The sequence below is a fragment of the Protopterus annectens genome, chromosome 1.part1, assembly GCF_019279795.1.
Source record: "Protopterus annectens isolate FY-2018-M chromosome 1.part1, PAN1.0, whole genome shotgun sequence".
In the NCBI taxonomy this organism is placed as follows: domain Eukaryota; kingdom Metazoa; phylum Chordata; order Ceratodontiformes; family Protopteridae; genus Protopterus; species Protopterus annectens.
Window position 1 is genome coordinate 1,836,706,208 of NC_056726.1, and position 24,583 is coordinate 1,836,730,790.

A 24,583-nucleotide genomic window follows, 5' to 3' on the forward strand; every position below is an offset into this window, starting at 1 on the left:
AAGAAAGAGAGGATTAGGAGGGAGGGAGGTGAAGTGTTTTTCCCAGGAACACCCTAGTTCACAAGATATTAAACAGTAGCCCTGTCTGATGCTGATGCAGTGGAAGACCACAATGCTGACAGGGTAGTTGTCTGTGATGACTCAGTGGTCTGAGCCAACTGGAGCAGGGAGTCTTGCACCTGTTATAGAGCATCCTGGACTGGCTGAAACTGTCTGTCCACTACCTGTTTCACATCTTCAACCACATCCTGAGGCAAATGGTCTTCATGGTTTTGACTCATAATCTGTTGATACATCAGTACATACTTTATTAATAGTGCTTACTTAGTTTTCTTACATCTTTATTCAGAAAAAAATGTTCTGGGAAATGGTACTGGAAAGCTGTTAATCAGTAGAAGGATATAAAATGGTGATGATGTTTTACTTCCGAAGTCTTCTAATAATAGGGAAATAAGTTGGTGTAACATATGAAATGGTAACACATTTTACAATGATTAGTTATTCTGAAATATCTTATGGGTGGCTGCGGTGGTGCAGCAGTTAGCGTTGCTGCTTCACAGCAAGAGGTTCTCTGGTTCGATCCTCACCTGAGGTGCCTTCTGTGCGGAGTCTGCATGTCCTCCTTGTGGTCACGTGGGTTTCCTCCAGGTGCTCCAGTTTCCTCCCACATCCCAAAGACATGCTGTAGGTAGATTAAATACCCTAAACTGGCCCTAGGTGTGAGTGCTTGCGTGTTTGTGCCTTCTGTGGAAGGTTGGGCGCCGGGCTGGAAACTTGACACTTTAAAAACTCCACTGCCAATCATGAGCAGACAGGTGATCTGCTGTGGCGACCCCTAACCAGGAAAAGCCAAAAGAAGAAGAAGTTATTCTGAAATATCTTGTTGAAATGGATTGTGCTGCAGTTGCATACTGGAAGCAAATTACTTCTCTTACATCTGTGCATGAATTACTTCTGGATTTGTACTTACAAAATACATTTTAAAAAACAAGCTCTTATTCAACAGATTGCTTTTGTGAATAATGATTTTTTATTTCAGAATCATGGTTGCATACTTACCAGCTACTAAAGTCAGTCTGGTCAGATATCTATGTTGCTGAGAGGAATTATGCTGCATCTCCTCTTCAGCTGCTTAAAGAAGACATAAAATGGGACATGGTTACTTATCTATCATATATTCATGTTCATATCTCCCTTACATGCTTATATATATTAATCTACAAAGCACAGAATTTCTTTATGTAGTTGTACTGAATCTGACAGTATTCATAAATATTTCTTGTTTGCTGCAAGTTAAACCAGAAGGATATCATGACTTCCTACAAACTGTTGAATTTTGTTCTCCAGCTACAGATTATCTGTTTTGGGGATGCATGCTTTTTTCCACCTTTGCAGATATTTCCATTTAAGTGTCTGCTATGCACTATGGCTTGCATACTTTACTTGCATTTTTAAGTAATATCATGTAAGCAGCACATTTTTCTTTTAAATTATGAAAGTAAGAAATTGAACAGTACATTCTTCACTAAACTCTGTGCTGATCATTCATTTGCTGCTTCAAACCCCTACTCTGCCTAAGGCGTGGGGGCTAACTGTGGTCAGCCATCTTGAATATTCAGTTAGTATTTTGCAAAGAATTACTTTCTTATACAATTGTTATATTAATAACTAGTCTGTGGCCAACCCAGAATGTATTTTTTTAAAAGCTCTTCACCTGTAGTACAAATCATTACTAATCTAAATTAAGTGCCAATGCAAATATGTTCACATTTGTTTGTGTATAATGTTATCTATCTATCTATCTATCTATCTATCTATCTATCTATCTATCTATCTATGTATCTATCAATCTATCTATCTATCTATCTATCTATCTATCTATCTATCTATCTATCTATCTATCTATCAATATATATTGTGTGTGTGTCCGTGTCTTTGTGTGTATATGCATGTGTGAATATGTATATGCATAATTCTGCATATTTGCAGTTTTATATATATATATATATATATATATATATATATGTATATATATATATTTATTTGTGTGTGTGTGTGTGTGTGTATGCAGACTGTTTACTCATACATATGCATTTATACACGCATACATCTCTTTACCTACACATAACATATTTGTATATAGATGCATTTTGATTTATGTTTACTTACACTTTTATATTATATATATATATATATATATATATATATATATATATATATATATACTTGCATTTACACACACATTTCTTCTTGCATTTATCTATATCTATGCAATATTTATGTAGCATTTTTTACAATCTATTTGAATTAAGATAAAAAAAAAAGTGTTATAATACTTACTGTAAAAATGTGGCTTTCTTGCTTAACCTGTTCTACCCACATGGACATCTGGTCAGGCCTGCACCTCTGCAGATCATCATACCTGTGCCATCACTGGGTCCATGAGTGGGTGATCACATGACTTGTGTACCTTGTTTTAAAATAGATGATTTATAATTAATGTTTTATCTGAAGAAGTCTGAACATTAGACAAAAAACGCTTTATGTAATAAACTCATTGGATTTCTGTTGGAGGAGTGCTTACTTGGTTTTCACACTGTCTATCACCTGCTATTTATAATAGCTGTTCACCCAACCCCTGCTAGATGTCAACCATCTTCCTTTCTTTGCTTCCCAGTGATCTTTCCATTTTTGCCCACTATGAGTCCCGGAAGAGGTATACCATGATTTTTGTCTTCTTTGCAAACCAGCTTAGAGCACTGCCTACTGCATTGACAGGTGCTTTCATCATTCAAAGTGAGGAATATAACTGCAGGACTGTGGTTGAGAAGAAAGGAACCACACCCTCTGAGGTGTGACATCACCATAAAAAAATCCAACCCCCATGCAGGGTCATTACTCATGGAAATGCTATTATTTGCAAGTTTGGTTTAATAAAGTCCACTGTTACATTGATATGGAGAGTTTTGTAAGAGAGTATGTATACATGATGGTGATGTAATGGAAATGAAAGTCCTTTTTTTATTTATCTATCCTTTGTTGACCATGGTAGTCCCGCTTTCAGGCAGAACTAGGGTGATATTTTTATCCTACTGGTGTGGGATCTTATACTTCTACCTAAACTACCACCAACTCAAGCAGATGGGCCTAAGTTTAATGTATCATCAAAAGACAGCACACTCAGGAGTACAGCATCCCCTTATGTAGCATTGCAGTGTCAGCAATCGATCTACTTGGTGTAGGAATAGAACGCACAACCTTCTGCACCAAAGTTGAGTATTTTACCTGTTGCACCACTAGCACTGCTATGCAGATTAAAACATTAATTTAGCATTTGCTTGCATGTGCAATTGCTTCTGCATAGTAATATTTTCAACTTTATATGTACAATTTACACTAAGGTTATGCATTACTCAGTTATGAAAGCATGCCTTCTTAAGCAGTGCTTAAGGTAATATTATTTTTATCACTTCAAGTCATAAATAACAATACATGTGGGTGTTACATTGTTTTAATCAAAACAATTGAGTATTATGAGGTGATAAGGTATGTCATATGTATACAAGATTGGCATGGATTAGGCTTCAAGATTCTTTAATCTAAATTTGGTCAGCTTAATTTTTCCTTTTACATGCGTAGGGATATTTAAGATATACTAGGCACCTTCGCATGTTCCTGAGGTCAGCTTGCCTCAGCTCAGCTCTTACACTGCTACCTAAGGTCTTTTTACATGAATCTGTTGACATGCACACTCATGTATTACTAGGATTTGCAGAGATAAGAAGAACTCACCCTAATCTGCATACCAGATATGTAAGCAAGCCTGATTTTATGTCAGTAAGTCTAATTCTGGCATATTTATGTGCTATCAGTCGAATTAAGTGATAAGTGTTTTGTGAAAATTGCAAAGTTATACATGTAAGATAAAAATAGGAATACAGTTATAAATTATCATCAAACAGTGCATATTCAATATATAGACCAGAAGAAATGTATTTTTCATTGCTGTGACTTTCATATGCAATTGATTCATGTTAATGTTAATGTCAGGAGCGTCATTCATAAATGGTAATTCATTACAGTACTACTGGAACTGTAAGGTGGAGGACTACTGATGGCAATGAAATGATAAATGTGTTTGCAATATTTTTAGTATTAGTAGAGTATATAATAGGAGATATTATTATACCATTTTAAGTGAGTGAAGTATGATTAACTGCATTTACAACATTATTATTATGCTAGGATAAATGTTACTGTACTGTAGAACAATTTGTGTCTCTCACTCATGAATAAAAAATTATGCCAGTATAAATACTGAAAATGGCAGGGAAGGATTTCACATCTGTTTCCAAGACTATATCATGACAGTGTAATGATAAGTGTTTGCGATACTATTCTACATTTGTGGATGATGTTGTACAGGTTAATACTACACAATTTTAACTGGATGAAGTTTGATTTGCAGTATGTGTATGAATATGGGTATTGTGTCGAGATAAATGTTGCTGTCCTCAGATCTTGTCCTATCAAAAATGGTTTTACAGTGAGTTATTTGTCAGGAATGCAGGTATGCTTTAATTGCTTTGTTGCTTGTTGATGAGTGGACTTATATTTCTTAAATCAAGCTTCAGTATGATACTTTTGTATGTTTTATGTGAATGCATGATGCAGCAGCAGGGATCCAAACAGAGAAAAGATAAATTCAGCCGTGAGAAGAACCGCATCCTTATGGTGGCTCTTACGACACATGGCAAGTCGTTTTGGAAAAGGGAGACCCAAACAAGTTGAGAGAGCAAAAGCTTGAAACCAAGTTGTTATGGATACAAATGCTGTTGGTAGAATGAACCATACACTGATACAGAGCAAGAAAAATGTCGATATGGTAGGATGTGCCAGAGAAAGGCAAGGCAGAATGCAATTATCGGTAGCAGTACTGGGGCACCTCATACCCTTATTCCTTTAACACATGATAAGGAGTACCTCCTGTCCATTCTAGGGATGACTATGATACAGATGAGGATGGTACAGGCATAATCAGAGGTGGTATGGACACTGGCAAATACTCACATTAGAAGCATCCACAAACATATGCTCAGGAAGGTTTGTTTGACATCCATAATACATTTGCACAGATTAAATGATTACATGTAATGCATGATCTTTACTATTAATAGGTGAACCCTTCACGTCTGCACATAATGACATTGAACAGCGTATGTATGGTAAGTGTCCTTCACACCTCATTATATGACATACAGTAGTGTATGCCTCAATAGCAATGTAATCAATTAATTCTTCACAGGGTTAGCAGCAGAAATGAGCAGCTCCACTAAACCAGTAAATGTAGAAGTCATCAGTAGAAGATTGGTAGATAATGATGATAACATAGTTATATTTATGAAACAGCCCAAGGAAAGTGACACAGAATAATCAAGTTTAACGGCAGGATCATGCATCCCACAACAGGCAAATTACTTTGCAGAAAGTTACACTAGATCACAAAGTCAAGCACACAGGGACATTACATTATAGGCTGTACAGATAGAAAACCCATGCCTCTCAACACCAGTATCTCCAGAACCACAGGAGCATCTTATGGGTGATGGCAGAAAGTTAGAAGAAGTAACAGTGTTCATTGTGATACCTTTAAAATGGGTGCCAGGTGCAGGCACATGTCACAGCTACCTCAGGAAGCATGTAAGGCATTGCTGCCCAACAGCAAATGTACTGTGACATTGTTAAGGCTCAGTGCACTGCCACAGAGGTTCAGCTAGAAATGGTCACAGTACTGTAGTGTGTAAGTGAGGATTTCTAGCACTATATGGAAATGGTAGAGAATAGAGATAATGTCATGATCACACTGAGCCACAGTTTTGTGCCATACATAGCAACCATCTCTGCCCCCATGAAGACACTTCTGAGGATTTACAAGACTTAAATAGGAGTCAGTGTTGGGCTGGGGCAAGGATGGGATACTGTCCAGACAGGGGGCATAGAACATTGCACTACAAGTGCTACTCAAGAAAGTAGTGGGAATAATATGGGGGACCAAACACAACAGAATTCATGCAGTCCATATCAGCATTCATCTACACTTAGCAGAACCTCTTATTCAAGGTTTTGGTCATGCAGGGCTGTGAGATTACTGTCTATAGGATGTCCTACATCCAGTAGGTCGTGTCATCTCAGCAAGTCAGCATCAAGGTCATATGACAGCCCCCTTCTTGAGATCACATGGACCTTCTCATGCCTATTTTTAGGGGTGTTATGTATGGCACATCTGAACTTGATCTACTGTGACTCACGCTTTACATTTCAGGTACCTAAAATATAAAAGGTTCTACTTCACTCATCATCATCTTCTTTCGGCTGTTCCAGTAAGGGGTCGCCACAGCGGATCATCTGTTTCCATTTCTTCCTATCCTCTGCATCTTGCTCTGTCACACCAACCGCCTGCATGTCCTCTCTCCCCACGTCCATAAACCTTATCTTAGGCCTTCCTCTTTTCCTCTTACCTGGCAGCTCCATCCTTAGCATTTTTTCCCAATATACCCAGCATCCCTCCTCAGCACATGTCCAAACCAATGCAATCTCGCCTCTCTTACTTTGTCTCCAAACTGTCCAACCTGAGCTGACGTCCTAATATACTGATTCCTAATTCTGTCCATCCTAGTCATACCCAGTGCAAATCTTAACATCTTTAACTCTGCCACATCCAGCTCTGACTCCTGCCTTTTCGGTTCCACTTCACTAGTGTGCCCTTAAGTACTCTGATTTCACTGGTTAACTTCAGTGGCAATATAGACAAAAATATAGCTAAATAAAAAATGTATATAACTACAAAATATGGGAAATGAATGAATATGTCTGCGTACAATGCAACCCACTATTTAGAGGCTTTCCATGTGCATGTATTTTGTTTGATTAACGGTAATGCTTAAATACAAGGAAAATCAGCTGGAATGAAAGGTGGTGGGCATGACATGCAATTTGTAATGTTTAACTCCTTAAGGGCACACTCATTATCAATGGTTTCAACTTAATAATGATAAAGTTGACAGAAGATAATAAAAATAATACACACTATTAAGAGGGTAACACACAAGTGAAAAAATAGATGGCATGAGAATCCTACAGTCAACACTATCACGGTTGCTACTTCAGCCTCAGCACTTCACAAATGACTGTGGTTGATATTTCAAGATGGTGTGTATGATATAATAAATTAATCTGATGTGCAGTAATTTACATAATTTCTAATATATTATAGATAAAACTGGAGAAACATTGCATAATAAAAAAGCATGTGGTAAGTTTTCCATTCCTTTGGTATGGCTTCATGGTAAATGCAAATTTAGAGATTGTAAAACACACAATTTTATGAAATCCAATCAGTTAACTACTGAAATAACACCTTCTAATACATTGCCATTTCAGAATATTGTGCACTTGTTTTGATAATGAGTACCTAAGCAAAATATATTCAGCAAAACAGTAAAGAATGTAAATATTCCAGTAAAAATGTAAATATTCCTTAAATGATGCCATGTGAAATCACCAAACAGGTCTCTGTGTACAGTATGGCATAACTTTTATAAACAATAATATTATTAACTGTACTGTTAAAAAATATTTAAAGATAATAGGGATTGTCTGATGAACAGTGACAGCAAACCATGCACTGCACAGCATAGCACAACACTCATCAGGTATGCTGTTTGGGGCAGATTCCAGAAATGTTGCTCTCATTGTAAGTCTGCCCTGATTCCAAGAGGCTTGCTCTCATTGTAAGTGGCTTACTTCAGTGTAAGGCCTATCTATAAACACACTTACCTTGGGGTCAATATTCCATAAGACATGCCCTCAGTGTAAGTGGTCACTTACACTGAGAGCAACTCTTTTGGAATTGGGTCCTATGTGTTTTTTTGTAAGAAAGGAAACACTAACCCGAATGCCATGGTCCGTATTATTTGGACTTAGCTGTATACCATGCATGAGCCTGCTGCATGGAGTCACTTACTACTGCTGCTGCCTGGCAGTCATTAATTGTGGTAGAACTTGTACTGGGAGCTGCAGGGACATCAGGGGTCACTTCATCACCAGACCGGTGCATGATTGTGTTTTTCAGAATGCAACATGTGGGAAACATCTTGCATGCAGTAGATGGATCCTACTGAAGGGCACCCCCAGACTCATTCAGGAAATGGAAACAGGCTTTTAGCAGACCAAAAACTCCCTCTGTGATAGTACGTGCCTGGTACTGTGCTGTATTAAAATTATCTTCCACAGATTCTGTAGTATTCTTCACATGAGCTTTAAGCTGTGTCATCAGTGGATAGCCTCAATCACCTGAAAAACAGAAAGAAAAAAAGAAAAGGGAGGATACACAACAAGAGAAGGTTGGTTTAGTACAAAGCAACATATTTTCCAGATTTCCAAATTATAACTAATTAGATAACTATAATTAAACTTTATATTTACCAACAAGGTGGCATCCTATCACACAGAAAGAGGCAGTAGAGTGAGATAATTTGGAAAATATGGGAATCATGGGCACTGCCAGGAAGCTGGGCTGACACCTTGGTGATGCAGACCCATGCATCACACACTACTTGACAATTAGTGCCATGGTAGCCCTTCTTGTTCTGGTACTTCTCCCCCATGGACTTGATGGAGCCCTAATGGCAGAATGTGTGCACTCTATCACACCGAGCACCTCAGAGAAATGTGCCAGTCCATAAAATGCACTTATAGTCTGGGCTCAGTCCTGAGGTGACAATGGGGAAGAGACACACTGATCCATACATGCCATGAGTATGTTGAGGAACTGCTGAAGTATGATCATGGTAGAAGTCGGAGAAATACCCACTATGTCCCCAGTCTGTCTCTGAAATATCCCTGTCGCAGGTATAGTGATGACTATATATAGTGTAGTATGCCACACATCTTCCTAGATCCCATCTGTGGGCCATACATGCTCACTAAACCACTTACAATATCCCTGTCCACTCTAAAACCTATCAAGGACTTACTGATTATCAAAATTATAATGAGCAATTCTTTGTCTACATTTTTGCGTTTTTTGGCCATCATGCACTTCTGGGTGCAGCCGATTTTAGTTTGCCCAAGACAAGTAGGTCATACTGAGAAATACCTAAGCCAGCAGCAAGAGAGAACATCTTTGCCAATTATAAAGTAGATTGAAAAGGTGTGATTCCACCATTTATAACATGTCTGCAGACAGTCCATAAACAAGAGAAAATCTGACTATTAACCGCAAATCGGTAAGAAGAGGGTTTATTAGCATAACAACTTTTATATCATTTCTCATTACCATTGCATTATTCCTTTATTTGAATACATTTATTTGAGGCCATTAAGTGTAAATGGCCTCTGTGAATCATAATTCTGCTGGACTTATGGACGAATAGCTTCAACTGCCTTAATGTATTGCATAATGACTATGAATACCATTAATTATCTCATGTATTATGATGTTTAATAACTGTTTATTTTGATTGTTATGCTTTCTTGCATTCATTATTTGCATTAGCCCAAGTATTCCTGTTGTAAGAAAGCTAAGTAGGGAAAATGCATTCACTGATTTGAAATGATATAGTGTTGTTCTCCTCTCTTTTACTTTTATCTCATTTTAAACATCTTTTCATTGATTATGCATGAATTCAATCACTTGCAAATATTTTTTTATGTTGACTTTCCTAAATGTGGCTGTGGCTTTAATTTCTTGAACTTTTTTATCATTAAATATATTCACTAAAGACACTGAAATAATCCACAATTACATCTCTGTTTATAATACTTATATTCAGCTCCTGTTTATAAATTACATCTGTTTCATGTACCATACATGCTTTGTCTGGGTCATATTTCAAAACAATTGCTTACCCCTCTGCAAAAACATGACTGTCAGTGCTGCACAGTATGGATCTGGTCCGTACATACTACTGCAAAAGGGACACCAGACTGCAAAAGTCGAATTCGACTTCTCCTGCATTAGTATCGATATTTCACCCTACGTTGTATTCCGAACATCAATCATGTAAACCACATTTTTGATAGGTTTACGTTCTGATGTTTGATGTTTTAATAGTAAAATATTTATATTATATATATATATATATATATATATATATATATATATATATATATATATTAGATATTTCTAGATTAATAGGCAACTACAGAACTTTGCCCTTTTCTCCACTGTAGTGTGATCTCGGAGTTGGTATATATAGTTGAGGGGTGTGGTGGGGGAAGTGGGTTCAAGTCAACTACAAGTTGGCCCATTGTGCTTTGGGCAACTATTTTATTACCCTTAGTAAATTCAGCAAATCTCTGATGTGATTTTCCCTGATTAGGGGTCGATGAATAGGTGTTCGCCAGAATAACATTTCTGCAAACTAATATAGACTCTTACCATCTACTAAGATAGGATATAAATTTTGGTGATAGTTTGGCACCCCTGTTATTTTAAACAACTTACCACTGGCAGTTTGTCATCCCACTTACTGGCTCCCTCACCTTCTCTTTCTCACCCTGCCTCAATGGACATTTGATTGCTATGTGGCCCCTCTGGTTACATTTGAAACATCTAGTCCCTAACTGTGTACTTGGACTAGTAATTTTCCCTGTTACTGGTGTACTCTTTTGGAGTGGTTTAGACTCCCCACCCAATGTGTTCCCTTATGTCTATATGCAGCACTGGATATCCCTTTCTTATGCATTGGTGCTCTGCTTGCTAAGTAAAGATCCCCTTTTCTCCCCAACTCCACTGCAGAGTTACACTCTTGATCTGCTAACCAGACTCTCATGTCATCAGGCAAAGTACTGAGGACTTGTTCCCTCACTAAAAGGTCTGCCAGTCCCTCAAAAGTGGTGATCTGACACCCACTCACTCATCTGTGAAAGTAAGTACTTAAATTGCATCTATGTTCATGAAATGCTTTTCTATAGGCTTCAGGTGTTAGTTTAAAACAATCAAGAAGACAGTTTTTTATTTTAACATAATTCACACAATCCATATAAGACAGTTTTAACATGGCCTGAACAGCTTTGCCATGGAGTAAGGGAGTCAGGAGCCGAACCCAGAGCTCACGGTTAACATCATACTGTCTACAAACCCTCTCAAATAAATGAATAAAACTATCAAAGTCAGGTTACTGACCTTTACAGCTTCTGTATTCTGATTATGCCCTTCCCCATTACCTCCATAACCCTTTTGAAGGGTAAGAAGCTCCACTTCATGCTGGTGCTGTCTCTCATATTCCTCAGCTTCTAAATGCCTCACTCTATCTGCTGATTCCAGTTCAAGACATTTGGCCTCCAGTTCATATTGACGCTGCTTCGCTTTGGTCTCCAGTTCATATCTGTAATGCATCTCCCTTTTTCAGCCTCCAGTTCATATTGACACGGCTTATCCTCAGCCTCTAGACATTGCATTCACTTATTAGCCTCCAGGTGCAGTTTCTCTAACTCCAGATGGATTTTCAGGTGCTCCAAAGAAAAGGTAGAGAGACCTGTCACAGCTGGCTTCACATCCCCAATACCAAACTGGATATCCTCTGAATGGCTGGTCTGAGCTGAAGCTGCAACTAATGCTGAAATCATTGTTTCCTTAGTCAGGTTGGCATGCACCAGTCCTCTGGCTTCACACTCCTTGGTCAATTGGTCCTTTGTCAGTTTACTATAGTCTTCTGCTGACATCTTTGCCTGCTGTCCCTGACTAACTAACTAAAAATAAATAAAACTGTGATGGACTGAAATTCTGTATATTTACCTAGTGGATGTTGAGAATGCACACATTAATGGCAACTACCCACAGGCTACTGAAGTCCAATTAAAAATCCCACATAGCTGCCACAAAAAATATGATGCACAATTAATATACCACCAAACTGTTACCAAATAATGTGACATCCCTTACTATGCTAGGTCAGTAACTAAGGAACTTCAATCCTCACTACTGACTTCAATGTGAGACTGTCACAGGAGTAGTATTTCACAAATTTCCCTAAGAGCACAACAGGAATACACTCTATGACCTGGGACTGGACTTTATACTTCTATCCACCCCTAATGCAATTCCTTATTGCATACTCCAGAGCAATGTGTCCCAGTTTAAGATCTATGATACTCTCACACTTAAATTGAATCTCACAGATCCAAACACGTCTCGGTAAGCCAGACATAGATTTCCAGATGTGTCCCTTCCCCCAAATGATTCAGTAAAATGCTGCTACCAACCAGAGCATCTACATACCCTTCCAAAGTGGTGTCCAATTATTAAAATTAGGTATTAAAACAAATGGTAGCAAATGACCTAAAGCAGTCAGGCTTTCAGAGTAATCTGGGAATTGTCAAAGCAGGTATAAGCACTCTCAAATCCCTAAAGAATAGACTGATTGATCAGCCACAATTTAAGGTAATAAAAATATTTAATAATGAGCAAAATGATTAAGAATATAAAACAGTAATTTCAATAAATAAACAGAATTCAATCGCCAGGAAAATTAAATTAATACTGAAGGATAGAAATCCAACATTTAGAAAAACTCTGATTAGTTATAATTTCTTATCTAGCTGAAGAATCTTATCTTGATTATAGCAAGCTCAGATGCTCATAAGCCTAGTACTTATTATACAGCAGGAACTTCTCATTGTAACATTTGTTAATGTCTGTTATGTACTTCACAGATAAAGATTCTAGTTGTCTACTGATGTACTATGTTCTTCATCTGTAACTATGTTGTAAGTAATTGCTATGTTAAATTGTTAATCGCTATGTAATCCATTGTAACTACTGTCTGTTTATTTTACTGTGGAGCTTTTCTCCCCGGGCCTCTGCTGAAAATGGACCTACGTCCAGTTGGACACTCCTGGTCAACACATTTAAATAAATAAATATAAATAAATAAGAACACTCTCCCTGATCTAAACTAAGTATTACAACAGAGCAAAGGCAGACACAGTTCTTGGTGAGTGCTTTAGGTATCCACTGCTCAGTACAACTGTGTACTGTAAACTGAACTGTGAACTCAGTTGAGCACAACTGAACAACTACTGCAACAACTGACTTCAACTGTCAACTGTCTCAACTGTTCCAGAAAATGAACAGACAGCTGTTTATCAAATTTCCTTCCTGTCTTTCAGTCCCTGAAAGTAAATACAGAGCAACTGGAAACATTCCAATGACATCATCTGCAGATCAGCTGACTCTGAAATAGCCTGCAGTTAGAATCACCTTCACAAATATGCACAGTTAGACATGTAATAGAACACTGTTCAACTATCCAAAACATCCCATACAAACAGAGCACCAACCAACATACAAGAAGTAATTTACAATGTCATAACTAGTCATGCTGGCATTATAATACACCGGTTAATCTGAAATGATATACAAAACTTCAGCCAGACATGCTAGTACAGATGACAGTGTCTAATTTCTTCACAGCTCCACTTTCTAATTATGAGAGGTAGGTAGGTTCATAGAACAGAGAAGATGGAACTGATTTATTTTAGTTGTATATGTGAGTTGGTTTGATTTATATCCAGTCTCTGTTTGGTGTATTTTTTTTTGCTTAGTTACTTTGCACTTTGCAGTATTGTAACACTTTTGAATAGTGTTACTGGATCGCTGTTTCTGCCAGTCTTTATCACCTTTGGGTATTTCATGTTTAAATTTGAGTGCCATTTGAACTTTTGCTTCATGGGGAATTATTTGCCTTGTAGCAGGAGTAATATATTTAAGATACATTGTCAGGGCTGCAATATGTTCAGTCTAGGTTGTTAAAATCTGAAGAAGTTTGATTTTATTAAACAAAATGCGCTTTATGTACTTTAAAACTACTGGTAACTTTCTGAAGCCATTTTTTTAATCTCTTGAAGTTGCTAACTATGGGAATGGGGTGGTTGACCAATAGGAGGACCTTGATTGTTATTTAAACTACAATTACAATTGGTATTATGATTCTGATGAAGTTTTCTGAAGGGAAATGAAAGCGCTCAATCCTGTTTGTTGTTAATAAAGCAAGTGAAACTATATTGTGAGACTTTATTGGGTGCCTGCTGTGGCTGGAGATCATTTTAGATTACTAGGCTGTTAAAATAGTCCAGCCTGGTGTGCTAGCTTAGCGAAGACTAACTGGATCTCTGTTTTCCCATTCTTCCTTTTTCTTTTTTTTTTTAATTTGAGAATGCATATTTGTGTGTTTGTGAAGAAAGCCCAGGTGTTAGAAAAAAATAGTATAGTTGCAAATAATTTGCCCACAAGTAATAAAACATATCCCAACATTTTTCTTCTTCAAACTAAGCACCATTCGGCCCATTTCAGTAGCAGAAGGCATGGATTTCTTTCTTTTTTATTTTTAGTTAATCAGTCTGATAAATTGATTAGCTGTTGCTTACCACATGCCATGATAATTCTTTTCAGCCAGAATATACTCTTTTATACTTCACCTTCTTCCCTTAAACAAATGTAGTACATTTAATAACATCCAGCAATGCATAGTTATCAGTAACACATTTGATGAAGGTCATTTGTCACCCTGCTGTTCCTAAATAGATTTCTGAAAACAGGTCATAAGAAAAATATTATTAGCAATTCCATCTATTGAAGAATGATCTTCCTTTGCTAGTGTGCAGAGTACAAACTTCTAGATTCTTTTTTATGGCTTACTGATACCTGACAGTAAAAACAATGTCAGCCATTTGCTAAACAAAAAATAAATAAATAAATAAACAATTAAATTAACACTCTCACATTTGAAAACAGACTTAGAATTAGCAGCTTTAAACTCCCCTTCACTTGAAACTCACATTGATTGAAATTGCATCTGGCAATCAATTAAACTTCAAGATACATGCTGGGATTCAGTTACATACCATACAGTGAAGCATTGATTAACCACTAGGGTGCAGAAATTTAAAAGACAGATGTGCAATGTATTTTCTAAAGCCTGGAACAGCACCCTAGACACAAGTGTCCCTTTTGAGAGGCCATCCATGAGCACTGTTTGTTGAAGTGAGTTGGTCAGAGTCACACATTAGACAAATGAAGGTTGAAGAAAACAAGCCCTGCACTATAGAAAGCAGCTGGATAACAGCTCATAGCCTTACTCATCTGTATCAAGTGCCAGACAAGCTGTTGTAACCCAACAGAGGTCAGTTCACACTTGTGTGACTGCAAAAAAGGCTAAATTAAAAATGTATTTGGTAGTAATTCATAGCCTAATCATAAACTCCTTGTCAGTTGTCAACAAAATAAGGAAACCAAGGATCTAACACAAAGAACACAGTTCATGTGTGATGTGACTGTTTGTCGCAATTAATTCCTTCCTTTACACCATAAGTACTTTGGGATGCAGGAACTAAATATTCACAAATACACACACACACACACACACACACACACACACACACACACACACACACACACACACACACACACACAGATGTGACAATCAGTTACAGTCCCTTGTATGACTGTATACACTACAGAAGCTTGCTTGTGATAAAAAGAATGATCAGACACTTAAATAATGACCTAGAAATATATTTTGCCACCTTGCTGTGACTGAAAAATATACAGTGCAATCCATTGCAACTCCTCTCTGCCTTTTTGATTTCTTAACTCAAGAATCAGAGACAAACATGACAAATCAGGAACACATTTCTAATATGCATCTTATATAGTTAGAAAGTTACTAGAATAACATGCCTTACATTAACAAGCATTTTCTGAAGGATACAAAGTCCAAAACAAACATATTTAGTGACTACAATCCACAACACTTTTTTAAATTCTTTGCTTAAGAATTCCAAAGAAAACCAAAAATAATGGTAGGACAAAATTTCCAAAAGGCACATGTTTTAAAATATTTTATCTCTTTGTTAATTAGATAAGCAAATGTGTCCCTTTTCAGGAAAGACTTTGGGTTATTCTCTGATTAAGGGTCTTGCTCAAAGTCACGCAGTAGGCAAATGGAGGTAGAAGAATTCAAACTTTGTACGTCTGACTACAGGAAACAGCTTGTCATCAGCAGACAAATGTAATTAACATAAATAGTTAACTGAACAAGTGTGGCATGTGTTTTCTGAACAATAAAAGCTATGAAACTCTAATGATTACCATTAGTGACTGACTGTAATCATTGGTGATTTAGCAAAAAAAATGAAGAAGTCAGTAAGGATCTGGTAGCTATAGCAAAGGATTAAATCTATAAGTTGTTAACTAGCATCTCCCTGGAGTTAAACTGTGCAGAGTTTGATTTTTTTAACTCTCTTTGCTTAATGTGTGACTCTAAGTAAGTCACTTACCCAGACAGTACCCCTGGATTACCCCTACCTGGTTAATGAATAGATTAAAAATGGAGGACAGAGCAGATTAAATTAGAGATGTTTTTCCTAAATGATGAAGCCAATGACTGGTATTATCGACATAACACTTGGTGATGATTTATGAGGTAGATGGTAAACTATATCTTATACATCTGTGGTCCTGTCTTTGGAAAAGTATAATTCAGGGTGCATTTGCTCTTATTCTTGAATCATTATTAAGACAGGATATTTCTTGCCAAAAATATGATGTTGATGTTCCCCCATGTGCCCACCAACACACAGGTGTGCGTGCGCATGAATGCACACGTCTCTGTTTCCAGAAGCCATCCATTCTGAAATTAAGCCTGTATCTGCTTTATTGAAAAGAAAAGGCTGTACTTTCTATACTACTTAGTTTTAGCTCCAGGACAGACTCTTTATACTTGAATGCTCTACATTCAAGGCAATGAAAGAGCCGGAGCTAAGCAGAGCAATCCAGTTTAACCAGTTCACAGCTCAGCGGACCCTAGGTAATTGGTGTTGAAGATGTTAGCAGAGATGATTTCTTTTTTTCCTTTTTCTTTTTTTAAGGTTTATGGGCCGTCCCTGCTAGCACCAGGGTCTAGGCAGCTGCTTACATCACCTTGTGCTGGATCCAGCCCTGGCATGAACCACTCATCTGAAAATATCTAACAACTAAGCAAACTCCTTGATTTGTCTAAACATCAAAATTCCAATCTAGTGCATTCACGAGAACATGCACATTCAAGTTATACAAGCAACTCCTTGAAGACACTTCTGCTGAGGTGCCAACATATTGTTAAATAAAGTATGCTGCATGTTCTACACTTGTCACTTGTAATAAATTGTATATACTGTCATTTTTTCACAATTTGCAACATATACCTCATCTCCCATCTGCAAATATTTACTTTAAGTATTTATCATCACATACCACAAGTGCACTTGTGCACACTCACACTACCAGCATCTGCTCCTCCCTACCCAGATAACTTTATCATAACAAATACCAAAAGCTTCCAATCTCACACACACACACACACACACACACACACACACACACACACACACACACACACACACACAAACACATACACACTTTGCCCCACTTGCACTCACAAATTCAAAACTTCTGATCACTCAACAATCAGAGGCAAACACAGACAAACACTAACCCCCACAAACACACACACGTGCACACATGCATGCACACACACACACACACACACACACACACACACACACACACACACACACACACACACACACACACTCGCATAATAATCCAATGCTTTTGATTGCTCATGACAGCTAACAAACAACCATGAACAATGCATTTTTGGCCATTTTTCAAATAATTGAGGATTGCAGTCACTGAATAATGACAGATATTTGAGCTTCAGACTTCACATCCTTTAGAAAATGTATGACCTGTTATTCTAGCAAGTTTTTAAGACTATGGGGCCAGTACTTCAAACCTGCCCCTGATTTTATTTTTGTCTTTGTCCAGAATTCTTGCACTAAAGGGTTGAAAAGTATGGAGTGACCTGTGAATACATATCTACCACTGAATACATTTTTGACTCTTTCCAATGGATTATTCATGTTATAATGCTTCCTGTCTGAAAATTGGTAAAGTGACCATTTAAGAGAAAGAACAACTGCTCATACTTAGGCTCATAAGTTCATAAGTGTTTATTAGGCTAAAAACCACAAAGCTTTTTTAAAGCCACCATGCATCCTAAATGTCTTGACAAGTTCTAGTACCCTTGATAAGTGTAAGCAGGGGCTTGGGAGATGAACTACTTACAGGCTGCCGGTGTCCATTAGCAACATAGGTGCCAAACCAGAGATGAATTTTCTGTTCCCTATCCAATTTTACAAGTTGCACTTAAATTGGGTTCAGGAGGAACTCTGCTTCACATGGATGAGAGTCTGTTTCAGAGAAGGGGTAGTCTCTGTGATACATACCTGTCTCTCCAGCAGATCGTATTTATATAACAGGCAAGGTTTAACTCTTTAAAATTAGTAATTATGGTGCTGTTTGTTTTGAAGATATACAGCAGGTCCATCAGGATATCTTCTGACAATGCCTTTTATGCCAGGCATAGATCTTCCTTCAACAGTCTGTGGGAGACAGAATTCAGGTATAGGGCCTTGAGGCAGTCTGCACAGGATGTTACTTATGTCCTGCATTCTTTTAGTAATGCACCTCTGTGGACATTCCATTTGTTGGATTTGCCTGGTTAGGTACATGCCAAATTGTTTAAAAGTGGAATTTGCACCCAAAACTACCAAAAAGCATATATCCAAGGTGCAAAAAACAGAGGAAAGGAATCCAGTTACCATCCAAAGTCAATTTTATTTAGAAAAAAAATCCACATGCAGGTTAGAGCATTAACGCGTTGCGAATTGACCACAGCGTTTTCGTCTTCTTGCATAGACTTCCTCAGATAAAATGCCATACATGCCAAATTGTCATATTGTACTCAGTGATAGGTCTGATGAATGCCAGTTACAGTGGAACAATGACATCCTTGGACCTGGCATAATGGGGGTGGGAGTTTGGCATAATGGTTAAGGTAATTACCTTTCAGACACAAGGTACTGGGTTTGATTCCCACATGAGGTAATTGATTAGGCTTAAGAGGACCCACAAGGGTAGTTAGCCTAGTGCTTGTCTATGAACCTATATTTTTGTTTATAAGTTCCACACCATAGAATGATTTCCTCACTACTGTAGACACATGATGGTCAAAGGCTAGATTACTGGCTATGTGTGTCATCAGGTCCCTGAATACTGGGTCAACGCTTAGGGGTGTGTTATCAATATAATAGCTACAAGGGGTGGATGACTACCCAAAGGATACTATTATGCTTTTCCTGACATTTAGTTTTAGTCCATGGCTCTGGCACCAGTTGTTTGTCTGTGTCAGCCCTTCCTGGAAAATATTTATTTTGGTGGGAGATTCAATGACAGCCCTAATTTACAGTCATCTGCAAATTTAGTAAGCCAGAGGCCATTGACATTGGCCTTGACTTCAGAGAAATAAATGCCAAAAAGGAGCGGTCTCAGGACTGATCCCTGAGGGGCTCCACTTCTGACTGGCCACTTTCTAGAGCTGGACTCCCCAGTTCTAACTTTCTGGGTAATGTCTGTGAGCCATTTGGCTAGCCACTGTGTGACTTAAGGTTTTGCACCTAACCTTTTCAGTCTGTCAACAATGCCTGAGTGGGGGAGTGTGTCAAATGCCTTGGCCAGGTCAATGTACATAGGGTGATCCATTTTGTCCTCATCCATTGCTTTGGTGACCTCCTCAAAGAAGTTCACCAGTTTGAATAGGCATGACCTGCCCTTGATGGAACCAAATTGGATTGGGTCTAGAGCCTGGAGGTTTCCTATGTCATTATCGATCATATCCATGATAATTCTTTACATGGCTTTGCATATGAGACTAGTAAGATGTATGAGTCTGTAGTTTCCAGAGTCTTTTAAATGGCCCACCTTTAAGCAGAGGAATGACTGTTGCTCTTCTCCATTCATGAGGCATGAAGCATTTTTGGAGGCTGCAGTTAACTAGAAATTCCAGAGGGCCTGATAGATCATGTTTCATGCTATTTAGAAGCCATCCTAGGAAGTTGTCTGGGCCCATTGATGCAGTAATCTTGGTCTTAGAGAGAACATTAAGGACCTGTTCCCTAGTGTTAGCAGGGGGAGTTACATTTGATGGTATCTCCTGAGGGAAATTTGATGGGGAAAGAGGGGTAAAGTTGGAGCTGAATTTATCAGCCAGTAGGTTTGCTATATCTTCTGGCTCAGTATAGGTGGTTCAATTTACAATGAACTCTGCACACAATTATGTATTAACTTTGAGGTTGCATACATAGCTAAAGAATGCCTTGTGGGTGTCCTTGGCCTGGGATGACAAATTTACCTCAGATTTGGTTTTGCTAGACTTTATTTGTCCACTGAGTTGTTTGTTTAGTTTGATGAGAGTGCTTTTATCCTGCTGGGTGCTGCACCTCTAAATTTTTTGCCATGGTTTTCTTCCTTCTATTATGCAGCCTATTGATGTTGTGATTCCCCAGAGTGGCTTGTTTTTTTGAGTTAGTTCTGTACTTCTTCCTGGGGGGGGGGGGGTACAACTGCCTCTATGCAGCTATTGGCGTGGGTGTATAGAGTTTATGCGAACAATTCATTGTAGGCAGCAGTGTTCTCAGGGTTTATGAGGGGATGAAATTTTGCCAGGTTATCTCTTAATAGTAGGAAGTTAGCATTAGAGGAATGCCTGAATATTCCAATATTAGCTGGGGTTCCGGGTTTTATTTTTACTTCAAAGGAGACCATTTTGTGGTTTGACCTTACCACAGAAGACATTACACTGGGGGTGTGCAGCACTCTTCCATATTAGTGAGGATCAGATCCAGTATGTTTGCATCCCTTGTTGGTGCACTTACAATCTGGTCCAGGGAGTTTATGTTTACAAAATCCAGGAATTTCTGTGACTGTATGTTTGGTGTCATATAAGATTCCTATTTAATCCTGGGGTAATTAAAGCTGCCTATGAATGTGGTACTGGCTTGGATGGTGAGTAAGTATTTCCATTAAGTTTAAATACATGTTATGGGTTTCCTGGATCATGGAGGGGGGCCTATACCTTGCAAGGAAGTGGTATTGAATTTTGCCTATGGTAATTTGAACATGGAGAAGCTCACGTGCATTGTCCTATTTGACCAGCCTTGAGGTATATTTGTTTTTGATGTAAATCGAAACACCTCCACCTTTAGTCTTTGTTTGTGTAGTAGCTGGTGTAAATGTGTGGAAGGCATTATAGTCTTGCATTGTTGATGTGCTCCCCACGGCTTTAAACCATGTCTCAGTGACCGCACAGACATCAGTATTCTCTAGGGTGAAGAGAGCTTCTAGGAAGTGAAGTTTTTTATTTAGACTCCTAGCATTGAGCAGTAAAACCTTTGGATTTTCTTGGTCTTGATTTGCTGTGCTGGAAGTACTTTCAGTTTTCATTGCCTAAAAAGGCACTATGGAGAGGACAAGGTTTTAGCTAATATTTGAAAGCCAAGAGGGGAGAGGTGCAGATCATCCCTGACAAAGCAGCATGGTCTGTTGACCCGTCTATTTCCATGCTGACAAATATTAAACCTCCTTAGAATGACACCAGAAACTAAGCCAGTTATTAAAGTCAGTCATCTTCTGTTCGTATTTTGGCATCCTCCTTGGAGAAGGTAAAATGCTCAGTAGTAGGCTCATACCCACCTGGGACACATATTGAGAGCTCCATAATGTCTCTCTTCATATAGTCTAGGGAGGCACATCTCAGGTCATTTACATCTACATGGACTATGACTGAGTCATACTGCCAATTTTGGTCCAATGATCTGAATGCATGGATAGTGTGGTGGATCCTGGCCAATGATAAGCAACTGCCCGTGACTTTCTCCTTAAATGGCCTGCTGAAAGGCACATCAGTGTGTCTCACAATGGAGTCTTCAATGACCAGGATGTGGGACTGTGTGGTGTCTTGACTTATGGGCTTAGAAGTAGAGGTTCCATGAGATGTGGCTTTATATGTTGATGTGGGTGTTGTTTTGAAAGAGTACATTCGGGGCTGCAGAGGGTATTTGTTATGTGTACTTTGTTTAGGAGGTCTTTGGAGTTTAGGAAGGTTACATTTAAGTGTTTCAGCATATGTGAGTCTATGTGTCTACTTTGAACTGTGTGTAATGGGTGCAGCGTATGTACTACTGACAACTTAATTGACATTAGGAGTGCTTTTATGTGAGAGCTTTGCCTTCAGTAACATTGTCTAAATAGATCTCTCACATGCCATATCAGTTTGTTTGACAACTAAATGGTTGTCCATATCCACCAAGGTGATAACAGAGATAGTGAGAAAATTCATATCCATAGCAACAGATCCCTTTTAAGACAGTTGGAGTGAGAATATAAAGTAATGTCAGGAGTATCTGGTTTGCAACTCTGGGGTCACTGTTTGTCATTGCAAACTAGTTGACCTTTATGCAACTAGGTATTGGTGAAATTTCAAGAGTGCTTCTATAGGAAAAGGTTCAACTCAAGGTGTATGTGTCTATACAGGGCACTGCCAAACACTTGAGGGGAAACTAATAATTAAACCCTGATGATTCATGGATGAAGTCGTTAGGGAGATATTATGAAGTTAGGTTAGACAGTGGCAAATCAAGTAGTACTTACTGAAAAGAAAGAATTAGCTTTGTCAAGAATGAAGAAAAGAGGCAATTTGCCTGAATAGCTACTGACTGGCTACTACTAGTGCTTGTCTCACCACAGCTTCATGCTGCTGGGATACAATGCTCCTTTGCTTCTTCTCTCACCAGAAGTAAAACACCAAGATGAGAAGCAGGCTACAGGGTCTTTGGTGATCAACAGTTTTGTCTCAGTTGATGCAAGGATTTGTAGGCTTGTTGTAGCTTTTTCCTGGTCAATGTCTTGAATAGCAATCAGACCAATAAAGAAGGTCAAAAACAAACATTCATTACCCACTCAGAAATGGTCAGAAATCAATGGGCTCTGCTTCTTCTCTCACCAGGGGCAAAATATAAACACACATTCCAAGCTGGCTGCTATGAAGCAGTTATTAGGCTTTCTGGTGATCAGCAGTCTCCAGGAAATAATGCCCATATGCTTCTTCTCTCAACAAGAGCCAAACAGAAGCATTATTCCCAAGATGACTACTGAGAGGCAGAATGTGGGCTCCCCAATAATTGGTAGTCTTGGAGTAGATGTTGCAGATTTTAAAGTTAAGATGGAAAAATGAGTTAAAATTCTAAGAGTTGCAGTGTGCACTAAGTGGTCAGATATGAAAGAGGGGGCAACTTAAGCTTTAGCTATCTCAGTGGAGATAAAACTTAAAGCACCAAACAATATGGGAGGTCAGCAAACTTGTTCCCCTTTCATCATCAGTCTCCTAGCACTTTACATCCTAAGACACTATAATAACATCCTTCTTATAGGTTCATAGGTGTTTACTAGGCTAACAACCATAAGGGCTGTTTTAAGCCTAGCCATGCATCTCAAATCTCTGATGAGTTCTGTTACCCTTGATAAGTGTAAGCATGGGCCTGGGAGATGAACCATTTACAAGTTACCTGTTTGCATCAGAGACATAGGTGCCAAACCAGGGATGAATTTCTGTTTTCTCATCCAATTGTCCAAGTTGCACTTGAATTGGATTAGGGAGCAATTCTGCTTCACATTGATGGGGAGCCTGTTCCATAGATGGGTTAGTCTCTGGGATACATACCTATCTCTCAGATGACCCAGTAGTCAGGGACTTAGGAACACACATAGATAGTAATCTAGCCTTTGATCATCATGTGTCTACAGTGGTGAGGAAATCATTCTATGTTGTGCAACTTATAAACAAAGGTATGGCATCTAAGTCCAATGAAGTCATTATTCCACTGTATTTGGCATTCATCAGACCTATCATTGAGTACAATGCCCCCTTTGGTATGTACCTAACCAGGCATATCCAACAACTGGAACGTCCACAGAGGTTCTTCACAAAAATAATACAAGGCATAAGTAATATGCCCTGTGCAGACCACCTCAAGGCCTTATCCCTGTATTCTGTCTCCTACAGGCTTTTGAGAGGAGATCTATGCTCGACATACAGGGCATTGTCAGGCCCCACTCTGATGGACCTCCTGCATATCTACAAAACAAACAGTACCAGAATTACCCATTCTAAAGACTTAAACCTTGCCTGTGATATAAATAGGACCTGCTGGACAGATAGGTATGTATTCCAGAGACTATCCTTTCTCTGGAACAGGCTCCCCATCCATGTGAAGCAGAGTTTGTCCCTAACCCAATTCAAGTGCAACTTGGACAACTGGATGGGAAACAGGAAATTCATCCCTGGTTTGTACCTATGTCTCTAATGGACACAGGTAACTTGTAAATGGTTAATTTCCCAGACCCATGCTTACACTTATCAAAGTATCAAAGATTTGGGATGCATGGCTATGCTTAAAAAGATCCTTGTGATCGTTAGCCTAGTAAACACCTATAAACCTATATTGCAAATCCATATTCCAGCTCAATTGATATAGCAGACACACTAGCAAATAAGTTCCCTATAAACTTCATGCATAAAATATCTATTCAACATGCCTCATCCCAGAAGGTATCAATATCCAAAAAATACTTCCTCCACAG